At 40.0% G+C, this 22,181-nt stretch overlaps 1 long non-coding RNA gene across 1 annotated transcript; it reads left to right on the top strand.

Annotated features, from left to right (window-relative positions):
- Window positions 1–1,010: 1,010 nt before the first annotated feature.
- On the top strand, window positions 1,011–18,633 carry LOC147751895 (uncharacterized). Its single transcript, XR_015315615.1, has 3 exons — window positions 1,011–1,087; window positions 4,701–4,908; window positions 18,462–18,633. It is a non-coding gene; the product is annotated as an uncharacterized LOC147751895 (long non-coding RNA).
- The last annotated feature ends 3,548 nt before the right edge of the window (window positions 18,634–22,181 follow it).

The following is a 22,181-nucleotide window of genomic DNA, read 5'->3' as shown; positions in this document are numbered from 1 at the left end:
CCTCGTGTGAATAGGATCGAACAACTAGGATGCTGAACGGATTGAATGCCCAGCTTTTTGTAGGTACTAAGATATCCGAGTCAGTGTTGCGCACGTGAGAAGTTCTGAAGGTGCAGCCGGCTCACAGTTCCGCTAGGTAATACTTGACGCCTCCAACGATCCCGGATCAGTTTCGTACTCCAGTTGTGGTCCGGGAGTTCGTTACAACAGCGAAGGATACTGCAACTGCTAGCAGCCCGCCCGTTCACCGTCGTAGACCATAGTCCTGACCCCATAGAGCTATCAGTGAATCATTTTAGATCTAACCGATTACCGGTTCTTGCTGTGATTGGAGGCGGCGGGTCTTCTTCCTACTCTGTTAATCTCGTTTATTTGATGATGATTTGCCCACTGATTCATTGTTGCGTGACTGCAGAAGGGGCTTAATCTTACCGCTGGTACAGATCTAGTGCCTCTGTGTCGATTGTCACTCAAGCCTCAAGCTTAAAAGTCTATAACTATCATAAATGCGTTATGTCTGATCTTCTCCACCATTTCTGAAATCGGACCGACCAACAATTTAGCATTGCATGATGATGGAGGATGATAGGGTGGAAAAGGCGGCATTTTCGACAGTTAATTTTGAAACCAGAATATTATTCGGCATTATTGAATTCTATTTAAAAGATAAATCATATTTAGCCCTTGATCGGGAACAATGCGGCTTCACCGCCAGCATTTCTAGTGTCGGTACGAGTTTCTTCTATTTGAAAAGCTTCATCTACTCATGTTAACTCTATGCTTATTCAGGTTCGGCTGAATCGCCAGTGTCATCCCTCCACCTCTGCTGTTAGCACCGTTGGCATGATCTTGGGAAGTACTATTTTCAGCTCTGGTTCGGGTGGCTACACGATGCCATCGCTAACACTATTTTCTCGGTTAAGGCTCAGTAGTCGAGCTGTTTTTTTCTATTCAGCAACTTACTAGAACTCGCTGGTTACCTTTGGGACACTAGGAGATAAAAACAGAATATAATACGTTGATACCACCATTCCGCGAGCTGGACGTAGAGTCTGTTGGATCCGTTTTGGCATCAGTCCTATCCTATGTAAGTAACATGAAAGATATCTAGTACAAGACGTAGTATGAGTATCTGAATGCTTGATTTGCACCTACAGCACACAGTATGAATAGTGACGCATAATGCTTGACAGTGACGACCAGGCTGAGACAGCACAGCATGTGAAGCAGCTTATTAGTTTCGCACGAAGTACAAAATGAGCTTCACTATAATTTCAATAGTTGACCCACGGTAGCCATTTCGTCGGTGTGGACGGGATGATCATTCGCTAACTGCTTTACATCTATACTATGAACGGTGAGCTTTACGGAAAAAGTGTTAACACATCATTTCTAGGCAAGCCCCAAGCCGTATTTAAGCGTAGGCTGATTTTTTTGTTGCTTTTAGCTTTATTGAGAAAGGATCTAGGATCTCCAAATTTTAATTAGACTTTTAAGTAAAAAATCATAGTATCACACCTTTGACTAATTTAAGTTTTCGGCTATTCTTGATCAATGTCGGACTTCAGTCATCTAATAATCTATCCACTATAGAGCTACAACTCTTTCACTATAGCTAGAAAAAATGGCTCTTGCATACCTTACAAAGACGCAACAGCTGTGTGCATTACAACGTTTGCCTATTTCAAATTAGTTTTTTGATAAAAACCCATTTTTGGACCATAAAAGACGAACGCCTTGGTTGGTATACATTGCTATTACTGAAATATTAAAGTCAATTTATTTCGATATAGCTTTTGATTTTGATTAGTAAAAACGTCAGATCAACTGGGACAAGTATAATACTCAAAGCTAAACGCTATTTATTGGCTCCCTTTCTATAGAGAAAAAAAGAGATTGGTTCGCGAAATATTGACCGAGAAAGTATGTTTATATGCGCTTTGTCTCGATACGCATCTACCATAGATCTTTTAGTATCATGAAATAAATCGATTCTATGATCAGCTCGTGTACATATGTACAGGTTTTGCAACCAGCATTTCTAGAATATAACTAAAGCAAATTGATCACGGCTTTATCTCAAGATTTAGTCAGTCTTTTTGGGTCTATTTTAATAAATAACCGTGAATCTACTATGTCCAGACACGTCGCATAGGAAAAATGCGGTAGAGGCGAAGTCCGGGCTCCGAAAATTTAACAGTTGAAAAAGTACGCAATTTTAAGAAAAGCTAACCATTGACGTACATTTGGACTATTGTTTATTCAGAAGTTCGGTTTTTTTTCAACTTTCTCTCATTTGGTCTACGATTGTCTATTAAAGGATGATTGACAAAAATCGGAGATAGATTTCTTACTAAGTGATCAGATCCGAAATTGAAACCGTCTTGCACACCAAATAAAAAATAATTTTATTAGCCAATCTACTTTTACCTAACCGTTGCTTATAAATAAGCATCAAAGCTGTTTAGTTTAGTAGTGGTAAAGCTTGTATATGTGCATACAAAAAAATCAATGTATCCCACGAAGGGCTATCCGCGGAAAGATCTACGGTAGATGCATATATTTAGACGACCTTAGAAGTAACCGATCTCGTTCTAAAAGCAGTGTCTGATTCCGGAATTGTCTAATTTTTCGCAGTCTGCTCGGTACTGCGAATTTTCGACGTTGAAACATGCAATTTTCAGATTTCTTTGAATTTAGTCAGCACAAATATATCACTGGCTTTTCGTTAGCGCATAATAAAATGGGACAAGCTTCCTACGTAGCAAACTAAATCAATATAAATTTTTCACTTATAAATTTAGGGCCCTTGCATTAGCAATGGAGAGCTGCTGGTCCGGTACTAGAAGGACCAGGCCTTTTTAGCATCAAATAGCGGATAAACTTATGCTCATTAAAATTAACTTTCGAAAAAACTACAAGTCTATATATATTTATATCTCCCCATATATATATATATATATATATGGGGAAAGAGAAAGGAGAGAAAAAACTCTACGCTGTACAAAGAAACCTTAGGTACGCTTAAACCTGGTTTGAAACGAATTTTTATGAATGTAGCTGGTTCTCCTCTGTAAAACATGTCTACTGCCCTAAACTAAAATTAAATAGACACACATCCTGAAAAAGTATGGCGATTTCGATGTTTTAAAATGCATCGCCGAAAACCTCATTCAAGCAAACAGATCATTTCGAAATGAAAAAACAGCGACAGGATATGATTTTGGCAAATTTATCTAAAATAATAATTATTATTATTAAATAACAAGACCTTTCGGAGATAATATAGGATAGTCTATAGAATAAAGCAAAGGAGTTCAATTAGAACGTATTTCTAATTATGTGTTGTTCGTTGCATAGGTTTTAATATAGTTTCTTCGATTGATTTTCTTTAAATCATTACATTGCGTTAGTGTAATGTCTTTGCTTGAAAAAAATTCACTCAAGAAATCCTGGGGTTTCCTGAATCAGTTTTTCCAGATGAACAATCATTTTCTAATCCTTTCACAAGTTTTTTGAGGAAGCAGAAGCTCACACGAAACGCTCTATAATCTACCAAAACCCTTTCCTCCCATAAGACTTACTTTCCCCAAGCGAACATCTAGTGGCAGTCATCTTCCCGATTCCTCGTCTTATACGATGCGCATGAGCCTGGGTTTCTGTCAGCGTCATCTATTTGCAGCACACTGCCCTTCGTCAAGTGGCCTAAGTGCTATTTGTTTCTAAATTCTCTATTAGTCACTGAAGCTCTGATAGCACATTTATTCCTCGTAGAACAAACGTACCTCAATCAAACCAGTTGGGTCCGGGCCAAATCATCTCCTAACCTCAAATGTGTGAACATTAGAGTGCTGGCTCGCAAATCTACTCACAACTGGAATATTTTATGCGGAGAAATATTAAGATTAACGTTTTATAATTTGTATGGTGAAAAATCCTAGCTGCACCAAAGGGTAAACCAATGGCAACACTACCACCTGCAACACCTATCTGACCCATACGGTCGAAACGATTGAAAACACCTTCTGCCTGTTTGCGCCTTCCTTATATCCTAACAAATAACTATTGTACGTGCATCTTGGAAAAGCAATATCTTTAATTGATAAGCGCCAATATTTTTGCGGTAAAAAATAGCCGTCGCGTTTGTACCGAACAGCGGTGTTACAAGGTTGTACTGTATCACAATAGGACAGTACTTTAAATAGTTATCTGTGCGGATAATGACGAAGTCTATACATTGTACAAGACGGTTGAATGGTGTTTGCCTTTAAACGACGTTAGCAGCGAGAAATTCACAATACAATAAAGATGACATATTTTCATATACAATGCTTTAAAATGGCCCGTGCTAAAAACATAAGATATCTTAATAAAAACATACATTTCCGTTCCATTTCACGGACTGTTTTCATATACCCTTTTAGGTGATGTCAGGTACCCCGATTCTCGCAGTCATTAAAATACAGGATTTAGAATTAGCACGTAGTTGCTTATTAAATAAGTACAAGCTCTTACTCCTCTTCTTTAGTAGATTTATTTCCGAAAAAGGGTCACGTAAACGACGCAGCTGCTAATATTCTTTTTTGCTTTCCCTCTGTTTCGACCTAAGAAACCTACTGTGTATGTTATCTACACCTATTTAAACATTCTACATCCATCGAAGGAAGTTCTGATTCGAGCAAGTCGTTCTGTTTATACAGGTTTGGATAAATGCTGAATTAAAACAAATTCGCATGCACTGACAAGTGTCAATGAGTTGAGGTTATTATAAAAACATAAGGAAAGGGATAGTATACGGCCGTCGGTAACAAATAAGGATGGAGAAGAAGGACGGACAGAAAGACGATCCAGGATCCTGATCTGACCAAACACTCCAGTGTCAAGCCCAAAGCATCCGTTTGGGCTCAGGTAATACCTTAGTAATATGTCGACCCATCCGTACGTATCAAGAGAGGTAAGTTAACACGTTTGCTCTAAAACCGGAGGTTTAGTGAGTTTTTCTCTTTACATTTATTTACACATAGTCCAACCCGCACGCAAAGAACTTTAAACATATACTAGCGATATTCACTTACATCATATTTGCGTTTCCTTATAAAGAGATTTTGCTGTCTCATTCGTTTGTCTGCTGTCGGTTTAGCCTGAGCCGGTCCAAAAAACGGACGTGTTAGTATGCGCCCCCTATCATAGGGAACGTGAAAATACGTGTCATATCGTTAAGAACGAAGAAGTGAAACGTGTTGCATGAAGATTTCAGAAGCGTGTATTGAAATGGCGAATAACTAGGTCAAAACGAATACCTGTTTTTAAGGACCTGAGAGTTGGAAGAGGATCGCTTGAACTTGGAATATGGTTAAGTTCAAGTTGCGCTTGAATCTGCTTTAATTGCAGCAACAATAAAAGAGATAGATATCTCTTAATGTTAAGCCATTTTAAGATACAGAAAATCGCTTTTCCGTTCTAAGTATCTATCATTTTACTTCAGGCCAACAACCACAAGGTAATTCATATCAAATAAATATACAACCCTTTGTTTATTGAAGAGCAGATGATCCGTTTGTTTCGAATCCATAGCAATCTTTTTATCGCCCCATTTAAGTGGTCTCCTCTAAAGTACCGGATGTAACGCACTTGCTTACGCGTAATATTTTTAAAACTTCTTGACACTGTTCCTTGATGACGTCGAACTGGGCAACATGAAATAAGAAGAAAATGGCGGGTAGCAACTTGGTTTTGGACCTGGATTGTGCGACATTTTCCTTTCAAGCTTCGTTTCTGAACTGATACCCGGAAGATTGCTTCTTGGTCTTCTCGTACGCTTACTTCTGGCCACAAACTTATTTCAACATGATGTAATGACATTTATCTGTGAGCTTTCTGACGCGTTAAATGCTTTGCCGTTGAAATTCGATAACTTCTGTCAGCTCTTTTATGATTATCTGGGTGGCTAGCAGGTATGAGTTGTTTTGCCTTCTGCAAGTTCTCGCCCGTAATCGCTGTCACAAGCCTTTTATGATGAGGGTCAACAACAACAGGCTATTTTTCCTTTGAAATTTTTGAATCCCCTGTTTGAAGTTTACTCAGTGTCTGGTTTCCGCGGGTGTTCTGCAACATCTGAAGAGTGTTTGTGCGATTGATTTTAATTTTCACATCAAACCTAATGCACGCTTGTTGCTACATTTGGGAAGACCTAATTGGAACTCAGATTACCTAAACAATTCAACGTCATTTAGACCCAGGCGGACACTTTCGTGAACGGCCAAGGAACTTTCAAAGTCTTACTAACGACTATACGACAGAAGGCCAAGTCTAGCCTTTTTTATCAAATTTTTCACAGTAGTAAGGGTTGTTCCAATGCGGAGCTGGCCTGTTTAGTCCGAGGCTACTTGCCGAAGGGACCCGATATGTTAAAGGGGCTTCACATTCGGCTTGCAAATCCGTGATACAGTTATCGAAGAAGGGCTATGAGCATCTCAGAACACAATGCCCTCAACAACTGTTTTGTCACATAGCTTTAATGGAAGTCCAGTATCGCGTTATTTTAGTACCAACCAACCGCTAGATGGACGTGTGTATCGTATGTTGGAAGACCAGTCCCGTTTCAATTATGACGAATTCCCGCTAGTCGTCGCTAATAAGCGTGCACAGAGAGAGAGTTGGAAAGTTGACGAAATCAAATTTGCGAGCAACGCGCCTTGTCATTATGGAACGCAAGGATTACGCGGTTGCGACAGGCCATTCACACCTTGGACCACTAATCTGACTTATACCGAAGGATTAGCCAGTATGCGTAGTAAAATAAATTGTTTTCGAATAAAGACAAGGGTATCGCACGGCAGCCGCTGGATGAGGGAATCGGTCTCGGGCGGTCAACGCGTTCCACCTTTTAGTTTATTGATGGTAAAAAATACATGCACTGTCTTTTGGTATTCTACGCGCTGGGCGTCATCTAAAAAAATATAACAAGTGCTTCGCGAATCAACGAATCTGAAGTCTAGATAGTCAATATTTCGGTACCTCAAAATGCATATAATGTTGTCTTCCAGCAAACTGTTTTGTGGAAATGCGGTGTCTAAATTTCTTGGACAATCGCTGGTGGCCTCTTGGTACTTCGAAGCGTTTTTAATTTTGAAGGTTTGTCACTTTTAACATGCTATGCCCGTTCCGGCTAGTGGAGAAAATGTATTTATCCGCACCCTTAGGAATAAAGTATTTCCCTCGCTAGAGGTAGAAGTTAAAGGAATGACAACGACATGGAACAAACGAATCCGTCAAACCTTGCCATGCTTGGTCCTTTCGTTCCAAGACATCACGCACTAAATACCTGTCTCATACTATCAGACCACATCCTTGTTTTTTCGAACATTTTCTTCTTGTCATTTTCTCTCCCATACCATTAAGTAACTTAGTTTACATTTGTTCTTTAGCCCGGACTATTACTCGATAACGAACTAGTTTATATTTCAGAAAGGAATCACAATTTATTGTGTATTCATTTCAGTCTTCTAAGACTCCCTGAATGTGGATGACATGTACACTAAACTCGTAGATTGTATGCTGCTTCTGAGAACATCATTCACGTTTTAGTTTGGGCCAAACTAACACAGTGATTTAGTTGTACTTAACTTAAACCACGTTAGAAAGCTAAGCTGAACTAAGTTGGTACCCGATCACCAATTTCCAAACAGTCACAATTAGATATTAATAAGCTGAAATTGTCTTTGCAGATGTATAAACGAAAGACTAATAAAATAGGATATACGCGAAACAATGTGCCAACTGTGTGTATAGTATAATCATTTCTGTATCCCAGCATGCCTACTTGTCATATGGTAATGAGCCTTGTGTATACACACTAAACCAAGAAATAATATCAATTGTGAACGCTGTTAGCGAGACGAGCGCTTCGGCGGATTCAAATTTTAACCAGTGGCTAACCAAGGTTGAGAAATCTGCTCTTGAGCTACAAATGTATCAGGAGTTCATGCAAATTTGTTTAAAGGTCCTGTAACACTATACGTAAATATGACCGCTAGAAATGCTGGCTTAGTCTGAAAAAATATATGACGCAATCATGCCGTTCAATCTGAATTTGTTTACAAGGATAAAAACGAATACTTTCTGATTTTGTGGATGATAGGGATCATTTAATCAGCAATAGGAGCTGCGTCCGATTCACAGTTTCTTTTAGTTGAACGATTGAGTAGACGTTCGTGAGTACAATACACAGAAAATACATTCAGCATTCTAGATAGATGGATTGGCAGGCAATACGGTAAATATTAGGGATACTTTACTACCATACAGGAGGCCATCGGGGACTATTCAAGTAAAAATACGGTAGTTATTCTCGTTAGGCAATGATGTGCCTAATATATTATTCTTTGGCGATAATCGCAGTATTTGAAATGCACTGCTTAGCGCAGCGGGACCTAGGTCGGCAGAGGATCAATGATGATTTTTCCACCTAACAAAAAGCGCAGCATTTAGCAATGATCTCTCCCTCACTCCACCGTCAACCAGTTTATTTATTATCTGCTAGAACCCTTCGAGTCTCGTATTGAAGAACTTGTCCAACAAGATTTTGAGGCTTTCTTTACTGCCAAATATAGAATTACGAATCTCATTCGCCAGCTATCAGAAAAACACATAATTTATTGAAAGAATGAGCTTACTTCGCCTACCCGACCTTTTCTGTTGCATAGACTCGTCAAGCGATGTAACTCGATCAAATGCAGATTCCTATCGTTTTTCTCGAACACCAACTGATGTTTGAGATCTTTTCGGCCCCACAAAACACATACCTTGACCCTTATAGGATATAGACCTTTTTTAGACTTATCCCTTGAAGCCAGTTATCCCTACCTTGCTTTGTATTGATATGAAGACACTGCCCCTCACCACCTGTAACAACTATTCATAGAAAGCCCTTATTGTCGCTCTGTGCTGCCCAGTGTCGAGCTAGATGTCAAAGGAAAATAAAAAACTCATCAGAAAAAAAATAATCAGAGAAGCATGCACACTTACTTTGCCCTGATGAAATTTTAATATATCTGGTGTTAGTTAAGTGTTTGCAATTCATCTTCTTCGCCAATTAACGAGTTGTTTGCCACCCATGCCGGATAGCCGACCTAGGTGAAGTACGTTTTTTAGATCCAAAACTCCATCTTTGAGCTTAGCAAATCCCTAAAAGCAATCTTCTCATTTATCAAGCCTTAGCTGTATACCGTGCTGCTACGGCAGCTTGTTGACCTCGGCAAAAGGTAGTATAGCAAGTGTCAAAGATACCCCTTTTTTCATTAAGAGCATGCATATTTACGGCCCAAACGAAAAAGATGAGATTACGATGAATTTATGGAGAAAAGGACTTTTCAGTCATACATAACAGTACACAAATAGTAGAGAAGGTATGGGGCAAAGGAACATTGAAGAAGAAAGTATGAAAGTTTTCATGATTTGTTAGTATTTGCGTCATGAATTACGTCAACTTTCCTCCATTCATCTTAATTCAATCGAGAATCATTAGGACGCTATCTCTTGCGACCTAGCGTATTTCTTCGAAGGATCAATTCCCATTGTTAGATATCCATAAATAAGTCTTAAGGCTAGAATGCCTTGTTTTGCGCATAACATTGCATTGCATACGGAGATGTCCAAACTGGAAAGCCAATGAGTATTATCGATTCCGCAACCTACAATGGCAGCTTTTTCTTACTTTTTCTAACACTGATCAAATTCTTATCAATGCACAAATCAAAGGCTGCCGCCCTGAAGCTTGCTGTGAGGCTGCCAAACAGCTAACAACAGCGGATGATTAAAATGCCCATAAAAGCTGCGTTTCTTAGTCGACTTTCGGCCAGGACAGCCTCACATTTTCCTCACAGACTCTTGAGATTCTTAGGACACTGTTATAGGGGCCATAAAACACGCATGCTTGATCCGGTAGTTACACACATTGCGCAGACAAGTCCTTTCAGCTAACATTAAAAGTATTTCTTGTCTCCTAGGAGGCATCTCTTACTTTATTATCATACCACTAACGTCCTGAAATATCTAGTCGTGCTCGTCTAGTTTCGTCTACAAGTTCGTACCCTTTGTATCATTCACACTTGGGCCTTCATTGGGACTCCCTCTTTCTTTTTTTGCCTTGTTCTACTCTGTTAGAACCGTGGGTCAATAGATTTATGACGTTCCAGAAAGCGTTTTGTAAGCTATCAAGGACGGTTAGCGAGGCGGTGCCTGTCTTGGCAAGCATATTTAGTGGGGCTAAAGAGCCCTCAGAGATAGGGCCCGTTATTTACAGACAGTAAGCCCGCTAATGCCAACAAGAAGAAGTTTAAACATGAGGGTATCAACATTTTTCCTATGGCGTATTAGCTTAAAAGGGAGAATTGTTAGACATAAATTATATCATCAGAAATGCAGGAGAAAGGTGCGAGCCATAATCAAGTCTTTGTCCGCACACAAATTAATCATATAGGCACACAGTTAACAGTGGAAAAAATATTACTAGAGTCGGGCTCATATGGAGTAACAACGTTTCTTAGGCAAATGCCCCAATATAATTAATGCCGGAAGTAGCCTTGCCTTTATTAGCTCTCCTTTACCAACAGTTTATTTAGATTTGAAAAGCACACACTGGTCGTGAAGGCCAACCAGTTTAATACAAATTTTGGTAAATCACTAGAGAATGAAAAAATTACTGGTGAAGAATGAGAAGGTTTGCAGAAATTATATAGAGGCGCAAATCACATTGCAGAGTCATGCAAACGCATCCCAAAATTCGTAAATTATAAGCATGGGTGTAGTGTCATTTATGCATAGAAAATTACCAAATAAGTAAGTAATAGGTGCATTCAAAAGCGCACTACTGTTTCAGGTACAGCGAAAAATAATAAAGCAGTCATATGGGTAAAAATATAATGTTCGAACACTTAAAAGAGTCCTAAAAATAAAACCTACATATGTGTTCCGGTTCAGATGAGATCATACCTCGTAATGCCTTACCAGCAAAAAATTCTTAGGAAGCGGGAATTCATTTCGCCGCTTCAGGCAATGACCCACTATAATGATCTTCTCCGTTAGCTATATAATACTCTTTAGTTTGTGCAATACATAAGGCCTTAGGCAACGTAGAGTATAATGCCTGGTTCAATGTAGCCACCACAAGCCGGTATACCTCACGTACGAGTACCAGGTATCCGTAACAGGATAGAAGTCGGAAACCGTAGTGATTTACATAATACTGTGTGACGCTACGAAAACTGTGCGACAGTTGAGAATCAAGAAGTAGCAAAGAAATGATATTATAATCTTAAAATTAATTTATTCACCTCTTGTGGTACTGGGAAAATATTTCAGAAATCAATAACACAGTATCTAAAATCAAAATGAATGTAAAGAACACTTTGCATCAATTAAGTTATACGACTCTTGTTGATTTCATAAAACTACAGATATTTCAAAGGTAGTACCAGAGGGCAGAGACCACTATGATAACTATCACAGTTTTGCCGCAACTAGAACACGTACATGTATCGTCAGGTGTAGAAACGCGAGTGCTTATAGAGTTTATAGAGTAATACCCATGTACGATAAAGTGTGTGGCGTCATTTGTGTTTAGCAGGGTTATCCGTTTTTACTCGTTGTTTCTCATCGAAGCCAAAACGAAGAAACCCCCATCAGTCTCCGTCACTTTTTGCTCCAAGTCCCTAAGATTTTTCTTAAAAAGCTCCGTGCCTGCAAGTTCAAAGCGGCGGCATAGGTCCTCCGACAGCAATAGCGACTCGGCTAGGAGACACGCAAGCCGATTTGTGTCGTAATGTATAATTCCAATGCTTCCCAAGGGAAGGAAGCTTGGACACGATCTAACTGTTCGATGTTTTCTTCTGCAAGATTTTGCCAAATGATGCGTATTCTATAGATTTCGATCGGAACTATCTTCACGTCAAACAAGCTGAAAGCGTTTGTGTGGGATAAACGATGAAGCAATTTTATCGCTTATGCAGCCGACACTGCCTTCCTTGTCTTCCTGCAGCGTTCGTTGATGTGCGCGGTAAAGCTTCTAACGTCTGCAGTGAAAGACAACTCCAACTGTGGAAATCGGTTAAGATAGACAGAAGACATCCTAATCAGGTAAAAGTGCCCTCATTGCCTCCGTCTTGACAAGATTTGTGATCTGTCCTTTATTGCTGCTTGGTGCAATTTAAAACTGTTCTACTCGTATATTACTAAATCGCCTGCGTGCAGGTTACTTTGACCGGTTTCTTCGACTTCTTCATCTGATTAAACAGGTTTTTCAGTAAGATGGAAAATAAGAGTGGCTTAGGTCGTCCCACTGAATCAGACGAATTATATGTGTGAAGGGCGACCACTTTATTGTCGATAGTTATTTTGTTCTGTTGTAGAATCGGAGGAACAACGTTAAGCATGCTCACATGGATACTTTCCTCAGCCAGCTTGGGTATACCTTTGTCACCGGGTGTCTAGGTAAAAGCTGTCTTGAAATCGACAAACGCCACTTACAGAGGATTATAAGGTATGACCAGTGCTCGTTTGATGTACGCCATTAGGTTCCTGCACTCCGTTCTTGTAAAGTGTCCTTTCCGAAACTTTTGTTATGTTTGTATGACATTCTAACTAAGCAGCTATTTAATCTCCTAGTTACTAAGCTAGACGACAAATTATAATAATCGCTTTTTTTTTCTTTATTGCCCGCTATAATGGCAGCACGATTAGGTTGGCGTTCCTTTAGCATTTCTCATTTAGACTAGGCGTGTATTAGTATATAAACATTCATCAGTGCCATACGGTACGGTGCCAGAACGATAGCGTATTTAAGATGCTCATTGCAGGCTATCTGGACCGGCGGCTTCTTTATTCATAAAGTCCCCGATACCTTATATGGGTTTCTGCATAGTAAAGTCTTATTAAACTTTTTTTCCTTTCTTCCTACGCTGCGGCAAAAAAGAGGTTGCACATTATAACTTATTATTTATGAAAGAGAAATTATTTATGAATGCCGCGCAATTAACAGGAAAGGCTGGCAAGCTGCCGTGGTACAGTTGACGTTCTGTATTGACGCTCAAACAGATCTCCACTGTGACGGATACGGTTTTTCAATAGATCGTTTTAAAAACGTAGGTTAAATGGTGGAACTCAGGCTGTAACTCGGCCACAAGCCTGAAGGTTACCTGCGCCCTTCGATCAAGGCTGCAGATATAGCAATTACGGTTTATGCTGCCGGGGCAGACGGAGCGGATGTATTGTAGACTAAAGTATTTCAATCGGGTCCAAGACAAGCTTCATGAGTGAATATCAGAGCTTGTATACATCTGGGCATTGCTACTAATCTCGGAGTTTAACAGTTCAAGCGGGTTCAACTTAGACAGTAAGGTTTATCGCCATGGATATGTGAATACGAACGCTTGAGTTTTCTGACGGTAAATGCTTCTAATCCTGAAGTGATTACGTTTGTCGCAAATATGTCGATACTCGAATATGCTGTATGCCCTAGAAAAATCCGTGTCGAGGCGAGGTTGACTATAAAAGTACGATAGTGCATAAGCGTGTACTGAAAAGTCGTAGTGCGATTCGAATTCAGCTGGTCAAGACGGGTGTTGAAGTTGTCGGCAATAACCAAAGATCTAGTATGAACGTACATCGCTTCCGGCCCACTGACGAGTTTCTTCATCAGTACGTATATTGATTGCGTGGTGCTACTTTTCTCCTCGGTAGTTCTTTAACATTAGCTTTGTTTGGCGGTGGCTCGTATGTTTAAGCCTGCTGAAACTCTCAGCTGTGGGAGCGCGATTGAGCTGGCTGGGTTCGCCGTTCGAGACTTCTTGTGCCGTTGGCATTTACGGCCCGTGGGTAAACATCTTCTAACTCCTGCCACACTCTGACGCCTAAAAAAAGGTCTTATTTTCCTAGCAATGGCAATCTTCTAGACCACTTCTCTTTCGTAGGTGTACCGTCCACTCTCGACAACTAACCACTGTGATACGGAAAGCGGAAGATCTGAGCATTTTGCATTTTTCTACCTGTTTTTTTTGCAATAGTATCCTTTCCCGCTTTTCAGTTCTAGTCGAAGAAGGGAAAGGAGAGCTCATGTGTATCTGACCCCCGTCGCGTGGTGATTAACATCTCCGAAAAATTCTCCGCCTTGTATATATATCTGTCCTTTTCAAATGCACGGTTATCATGCATTCATGAAGATCAGCCTATGAAAATACGATAACTAGTTCATTGGTGCTCTTGATATATTCCTCTGCCTCACACAAGACGCTGTGGATACGTATTTTTGGCGCCACATAAACAGTCACGTGCGTTTTCTAAGCAAGAGTCTCTGCCAGCGCAGGGCCGAAGGGATACACGATGCTGTCGCTATCGCCGGTAACTGTCCAAAGGTCTTTCAGAGATGACTCACATTCTATGGTCAGCCGCTGTCACGGGTACCTTTTACCTTTGTTTCGCTTGTAAGTTTGCGAGTTATCCTTCCAGCATCGCCACTGGATGAAGTAGGAACTTTTCGAGACCCATCGATTCATTGTCCAGAGTAGACATACTCAAGCACTTCCTAGTTCAGTTCTGCTGCCCAGACTCACGTTACCTTTGAGTATACCTTATAACGCTATTTGCCTGGCGACTCAATTGTCGAATCAGCCTTATTGCTAATCTCACAGACGACATGTATTACTTTTTTACATCTACTCGTTGCATCACACTGTCCAGTCGCTATTCTGTCGGGTACCGTGATCGCTATGGGGAATGCAGTGGTTTATGAATCTTGCTTCGTGAACGTTTACTGTATATCATCTATTGCTATTGCCGTCTTTAAATTCAATAGAATACCTGCACAGCTGGTTTGTGTTTTTAATTTGTTCTGCTGATGTTGCGTTTGGGCTCACATGAGCCACGCCATTCCGTTGTATAAAATGTATCTATGGTGGTTCTAGTACCACAACATTGCCGTTCACTTTTCTAATTTGAGGGAAAGGTGCTTAAGTACTCTCGCAGGATTGATAAACAGATTCTCTGGAGGAACGGGATTTTCTCTCATGACCCCCTATAAATACAGGATATGTTCGATATCTTAAAGTGCACGGCATGAAGGCACTTCAGTGGTGTCTAACATGCCTAGAAGGCTCGGCAGGAAGAGCACACGACCGCACCAATTAGCGGTCAAGAGCAATCAACCTGCAGCGAAGAAGCTGAGGTAATTAGTACCACATTTAAGCATAGCCGCCAAGATACTGGCTTTTCATTCAACACCAGAAACATGGAATCAGGCTTATTTGCTAAACATTGACCGCAATGGGTTTTCAAGTACTCTCGTGCGGGAGGCCTGGCTGAACTGGCTAAAAAATTGTAAGCAGTCAATTACCGGCTTTTCACGAGATTGAAAGGCCTGCCATTTGCTGAGTGCCAAAACCATGACTATGCAGTCCATGCCAAAGCATGGAGATGCTGTGGGAACGCCGAAAAGTCTAGCAGAAATAATACCACGAGAGGATGAAAAGCTCTATGTCCTTTAACCGTGATGTGCAATTCTTACGGAACTAAAAGAGAAATACCTATTTGAACCAGCCTCTACTCCGTCAGGCCATGTGGAAGGTGTCCACAGCAGTAGAGAAATGCAAGCATCGTGCTTCTTTTTTAGGTACTTAATAGTGTCTGGTATCTTTAACCAGCATTTTATAATAATAAACCGTTTATAATAATAAATATTGTATGTCCTTAATAGGCGGGCTAGTTTCCTTTTAACCTCTGTTTCCTTCACCTCGAAAATAAACAATGTGCCCGTGTGAGTTACAGTGGCGCATACTCCGCTGCCGTGAAGGTAGCATTCAAAACGACCGTGACCGGTGGGGATCTGCGAGTGGTAGTACGTCACCCCTCCGAAGTTCGTTTTCTTCCGCTCCATTAGCGTCCTACACCTGGCAAAAGATTTTGTGAGGCTTGCCTACAGCTTTCTAAGAGTTTCATGGCTGTTGCTCGTAATATCTTATGGCACTGTATCTTACGCAGAACAATGGAACGTATCTAGGGTAACTTCCTTAAAAGATGCTTCTTGAATCTCATAGTGTTTTTTAGACGGAAGCCGCACGGATATCTAAGAGGTCCACCATCTAGGTGAGTAGACTTTTCCTTCTTTTTCCGGGATTGCCGATTTTCGACATTGGCTTGCTTATAGTCTGTACGGCCAACTATTGGCTGTTTGCTTATTGCCCTTGATCAGGCCTAGTGTCCAGGAATCTGACTGCCTTAACTGATTGGGCTTAATGGCCTCTTAAATTTATGTGGACGTCCCTGCATTTATTTTTTCCAATGACTACAAGCCAGGTTTTATCGAATGCTTTTTTAGGTTGATGTCCGATCATTGAATCACCATATAGTGGAGAGACTTTTACGATTCTAAAAATAATGCGGACGTGGTTCAAATACTAAAAGAAAAGAGGCCTACCAAGTTATTTGCTTATTTGACATTATGGCTAAAAAATCGAACAGAAAAGGGAAACATTAGAAAAAGCTAGATACCTATTTACATTGGTGATTTTGGGTGTACAAGACGCATTCAACAGTCTGCCATGGACAGTCATCTTCGATGTCTTTAGAGGTGAAACGGATCGGTATAGTTAGTATAAATTGTATCAAAATTTCTAACAACCGAGTTACTAGAAATTAGGGCATGTCATTTTTTATACTGCGAGGCCCTGCTTTAAAACAGCTGTTCTGGAACCAAATGTATGATATAGCTTACACTGAAACTACATGTTATTGAAAGTGAATCTAACAGCGTAAAGCATAGCCCTACGATCACCTTAAGAACAAGAAAACTATGAAAGCTTGAGCGGCATCTAAGTGAAGCACCTATGGGACTGCCATGTTGATAGAAAAGAACTGATGTAAACTGGCTCGGGTCATATCAAAGCTTAACACCTTATTGATAAAAGGTCCCGCCCAAACCTTTCTTTAAAGGCTGCAGAAGAGGCTATAAAATAGTGGAAACAGCTAGGTACCCAAAATTACATCTTGAGAAGCTTATCAGAAAAAGCCTCGATGTCATACAAGCTGCGGCAAAAACTACAAAAGCAGCTGTTGAATTTAGTAGGCTAATATATAATATTCATGAGTCACGAGAAAGAAGGAGAAGACCATTAATGGTTATAGTTCAACTAATACGAGTCGAAAGCTTTGTCTGAACGACACCTGAAGCAGCTGCATTGGCGACGAAAACTAATTTTTGGAGTGCTCAGCGCAGATTCACAGAGCCAGTAAATCAAGTCTATAGCACCGTTAGCATCTAAGCAGTCCTAATACGGGTTAGTTCAATACTATAAGAAGTGAAGGTAGACGAATCGTGCAGCACGTGGAGCTATAGCAGATGTACGAGCGGTATCTATGCGCACCTGAAACGATGGATTGTACACTATCCCAAGGGGATGGTTTAGCCTCCCGAATTACATTTTCCGCATAAGGGAAGCCTCGCCTAACATATGTGCTCATGGAGTTCCGGCTTAAATGATGATGCCTTACATACACCGGTGATATGCCACACGCTTACGTTAACAAGGAGATCGACCAAACTACGGCTTAGAAAGTCACAGAAAAAGGGAAACTTGGACAGTATTTTCTGCATATGCGCAGATAAAGACAAATGGTAACAGAGGGATCCCTAACAAGAGCAGTTTTGCTAGAAAAAGAGAGTGAAAAGCTCTTTGGCATTGGTAACCAAGTGAAAGGAGCGGAAATGACGGAGAGGTTTTCTCGTAAAAGGGAAGCATCTGGGCCGGTGGCGAACTTTTCCAGGGTGACTCCCGTTAACTGATTCGGGAGAAATTACCCCACGCTAGTTCGGGGTCTTATACTAATCCGGTAGCGTGCTATAATATATTTGGAACTTCTCTCCGTAAAAGAATCCGCCATATGTTGGAAAACTACATTTGTTTTAGTTTCAACAGTATTGACCAATGTTACTTCCTCTGGATGGGCTACCATGCTTGGTCTGGCGTAGTTTAAACACAGTGGCCTAGACAGAATTTAGTTAAACTGGTTCCATTACAAGTCACTGTGGCATCTCTGCCGTGTCTTTAAACCCAGTGCAATCCTCTGTTCAAAGGTTTCGATAATTTAAGGAGCAATAAATAATTCGTTGAATATATGCGATCCTGCGCTTCTCGTATATTGAAGATCACGTCCCCGACAGGTGAAGGCATTTTTTGCGTCAAAAAGAACAGCCAAATAAAGTCTCTGGATTTCAATGTTTTTGTTGTTTACGTCTAGCGTACAAAGGTAAAAAATTTGCTATGACAAGATTTGCAAGGAACGAAACGCTTACGAACGGTCCCATGCGGCGATAAATTTAGACATTGGAAGTAAAATTAATAAATGCTAGATGCGAAAATTTGTCTATATTCGCTGACAGAAACTTTTCACGCGTTTATTGTTGGTTTCGTTAGGTGGTCCGGGTTGATCCACATGGAACTTACTGATGAAACCAGGCAAAAAACTAACGGCGATCGCTGTAATAAGAGAACGGCAAGGCTCTAGACACTTCAAGGGCTAGAGGAGGCCGAAGATATTTTTATCTATAAAACATCAATAAAATTTCTTATTCCAACTGTTTTCGTTCTTAAAGGCATGTACGGTCTTTTTATTTATTGTAAATTAGTCGAATAAGACGCTTGTTTGTTCTTTATTTGCATTGCTCTGAATATAGTGGCCTCTTCCTTGTTTAATTGCTTCTTTGCTATGGCTAAATACATATGACTTCACTGATAATACATAATGTGGAAGATTAAAAAATGAAGGTAATAGTTTAATGTATTATTTATAATATCTTTTAAGTGTATGAGTACGCTCTGAAAGCACTTCATAATTTTCACACTAACAGGGTATCAACAACCGCTTTTTTTTACCAAGTAGATATTTGCCTAGGCAACCACAGTTTCCTTCATAGTAATCATATTTTCACGTATCTGCTAATTTTATAACAATAACTTGGTTATCCAGATTCACATCTCTTGTTTGTTTTTTCGGATCAATCTATTTTTGGTATCTCTTCATATATAGGCTGTGGCCAAGATAAACAGACAGCTCGAGAAAAGTCTCCTGAAGTAACGAGAAATACGTAAAAAGCGGACTGAATTGGAAAACATATTGGTGACAGAAACATCCTAACACTGTTTATATATTTCTATAATACCCTGTTATAGAGTTGGCGTATTTCTAAAATGCAATAGTTACAAAAACAATTATATGATAACTACGCATATTAGTGGTCAAGTTACTAACGATTCAGATATGAGTCAATAAATGTTTTTACTGGCTAATATCGGAACAAAACAATTTAGGTTTGGTGGAATAGCTGACAACTGTGTCGTCATCGTAATAACATGTTCGATAGAGAGTTTTACTTCGAGCTGTTAGCGTCAAATCTGGAAGGAACGAAGATATTCGACTACAGAGACGCGTAAATACAGATCTGGTATATTAAAAAGATAAAGCAGGGAATCGTGGATTAATTGGGTAATATAATCACACAACGGTAGGATTGCATCTGTAGTATGTTTATAACATAATATAATGGGAATATAAAAATGGGTGCAAATGTGGGGCGCAGCTAATCCGCTCCGATTATAAAAACAGGGCTATTTTCTGCCACTTTTACACGTATTTCCACTGCTGAGAGACTTCTGCCACTCCCTCTATATATAACCTTTACTGTTTGGCACTCAGTACATATGGAATGGATAGGCCTTCCTCATAGAGCTCATTCCATAAAATAACATAAATGATAAATGATTATCAGCGTGACAAATCACTGGGAAAAAGTTGTTGTTTTTCTTATGTTTCTTTGGCATTTGTCTAAGTTAGTACTTTCTCGCTCAGGCGGTCTGATTACTTCATATGGCATTGGGAGGCAGAAAGTGTGTTCTTTCTACGTTATAGTTATAAAGAATATAACTGCAGTCATTCTAAGTTATGCATTAAGTGTAATTATGTGTAACTATGTACCATTAGTTAGTTGGTTGATTACCATGGCGGCTAAATGCTCTACATCAAGTTCGCAATCAGACATTGTTCCTAAGCCATTATAAGTTTAAGCTAGCTACCTTGTAACAATTTACTCCTTCATAAACATCGTCAAATGGGTACCCATTATGCGAGTTGATCACTCACAAGACGCGGGCAAAACTACGTTTAAGCAGGTAGGGAAGCTTTCGTCCCGATATTTGCCTCGTCAATGATCCAGGAAGCAAATTTACAGTAAAAAAAATGTATTCCACGCATTGATCACAAACCTACATTAACAATATCTTGCAATAAAAGGGGACATCCTTTGTAACTTTTGTGTTCTGAAGCGAACAACTGAACTCTGATGTGCTTTCATGACTCAGGAACATGGCCCCTACAGCAACTGATCAGAAACGACATCCTGTATGCCAGTAACAGAGCGGCAAGGGAAAGCGCGCCGACAGATACTACACTTAGATAGTGGGCCACGTAAAAACCGATCGCCACTTTGATGAGTGAACATTTTCACCAAGTGTCAAAAATCTCTCAATACGTAAAGGATGTCAATTAAACGAAAACGATATCATCATTCCAGAAGTTCTGCATGAAAAAGTATTGCATAAAGTACTTAAGTCACTAAGACAAAGCAATTAGCTCGTGTATGTATTTAGTTGCTTAAGGGATTAAGAATTACGCACGATTGAAGGTGCTAAATAAGCGAGGAATCCTATGAAAAGTACTCTTTGAACTATGCCCAAAGGTTACATAGGATTTTAGTGAAATAGTTTTATTTTGTGGGGTCGACAGACCGTAAGATGTCCTTGCTGCAGGTACATATTCCCGATGGCGATACGTGTATATCACGCAGCTTCTTCACACAACAATGGATGCGCTTCAGAGTATCTTTTACCATTAAGATAACTCATTTACCGTTGCTTTTATCAAAATAACTCTTAATATAAGTAATAAATTTTGATCAACATCTTCGTTTTATCTATCTGTTGATATATTTAAGAGAGACTACCGTAAATCAAGATAGACACATAACTTCTTAACTTTACAGTACAGCAGATTCAACCGGACCATAACTTGTGGATCTACAGATTTACGTTTGAAAAGGCAAGTCCATACTCAGTCGGATGTTTTTCCTCTAAAATATGATATACTGACGCGATAGATTTGGTTCTGGGAAATTACGAGATAAATACGATTTTATTCATTGCTATGGTCTTAGAAAAAAATCGTCTTCAGAAAAGGAAAAGTAGGGTCAAAGGGCTTTAGCCAATATGAACAAAAAGTGGAAATCTTACATTTTAGAGACGATTAATTTAAATTGATATGTTGCGCTAATCGAGTTATCAAGCAATCAAGCTAACCCTCAAGTTGAATTATTACCGCCTTCCTTCACTTTTAGATGTCCTACCAACATCAGGATAACGCCCGATAAATTAGTAATAACAGGGACTGGGACTAAAAACGCTGTGGAGCCACACAAAGACGTTTTTTGCAAAGCAAGGAAAGGGACGTTGTGGATACTATATCAACCCGAATATCTGAAATAAAGATTAGATAGTAATGGTCTTGATGATAAGATAACGAGTCTTTCCTGTATACCTTGCCACTCAATATTAAAAGACACCTTCAGCTACGTGAACGTTGCTCCTACAAATGACTCTGCTGACAGGTCTCGACCTGGCGCCCAATGAGTCGATCGACCTTAATAAGCTGCCTCGTTGCTGTGTTTGGATCGAATGCTTCGATACCACAAAATTTCCTCATGATCTTGACAACCAGGGAGTAGACGATCAGTGAAAAGACAGACATCGAGGCTGACTTGATGACGCAAATCGTTTAGGCCGTTTTAGATCGGCACCCCAAGACCGGATCGAATAAGTAACGAGCGCTCTAAGATTGCCTTTATACCAGCGCTGTTTAATGAGTTTCTTCGAAAAGGCGTCTTTTCTACTCTTTTTACGGGTAAGGAAATTGGCAATTTTGTGGTGTGGTATTGCAAAGAAGGGTATGTCCTACCAACAGCTGGTCGTCTTGGTAATGACGCTTGAGGCTATGCCTTTTTTTGAAGACCGCTGGTGTACCCCCGGAGTTTACTTCCGCCTTATACGAAAGCTTTGCAACTTGCGAAAACAGACGTAAGGTTTCAC

Source organism: Varroa jacobsoni, unplaced genomic scaffold (assembly GCF_002532875.2).
Source record: "Varroa jacobsoni isolate VJ856 unplaced genomic scaffold, vjacob_1.0 contig01674, whole genome shotgun sequence".
Classification (NCBI taxonomy): Eukaryota; Metazoa; Arthropoda; class Arachnida; order Mesostigmata; family Varroidae; genus Varroa; species Varroa jacobsoni.
Note: the sequence above shows the minus strand (reverse complement) of the source record. Positions and strands in the feature narration are given on the sequence as shown.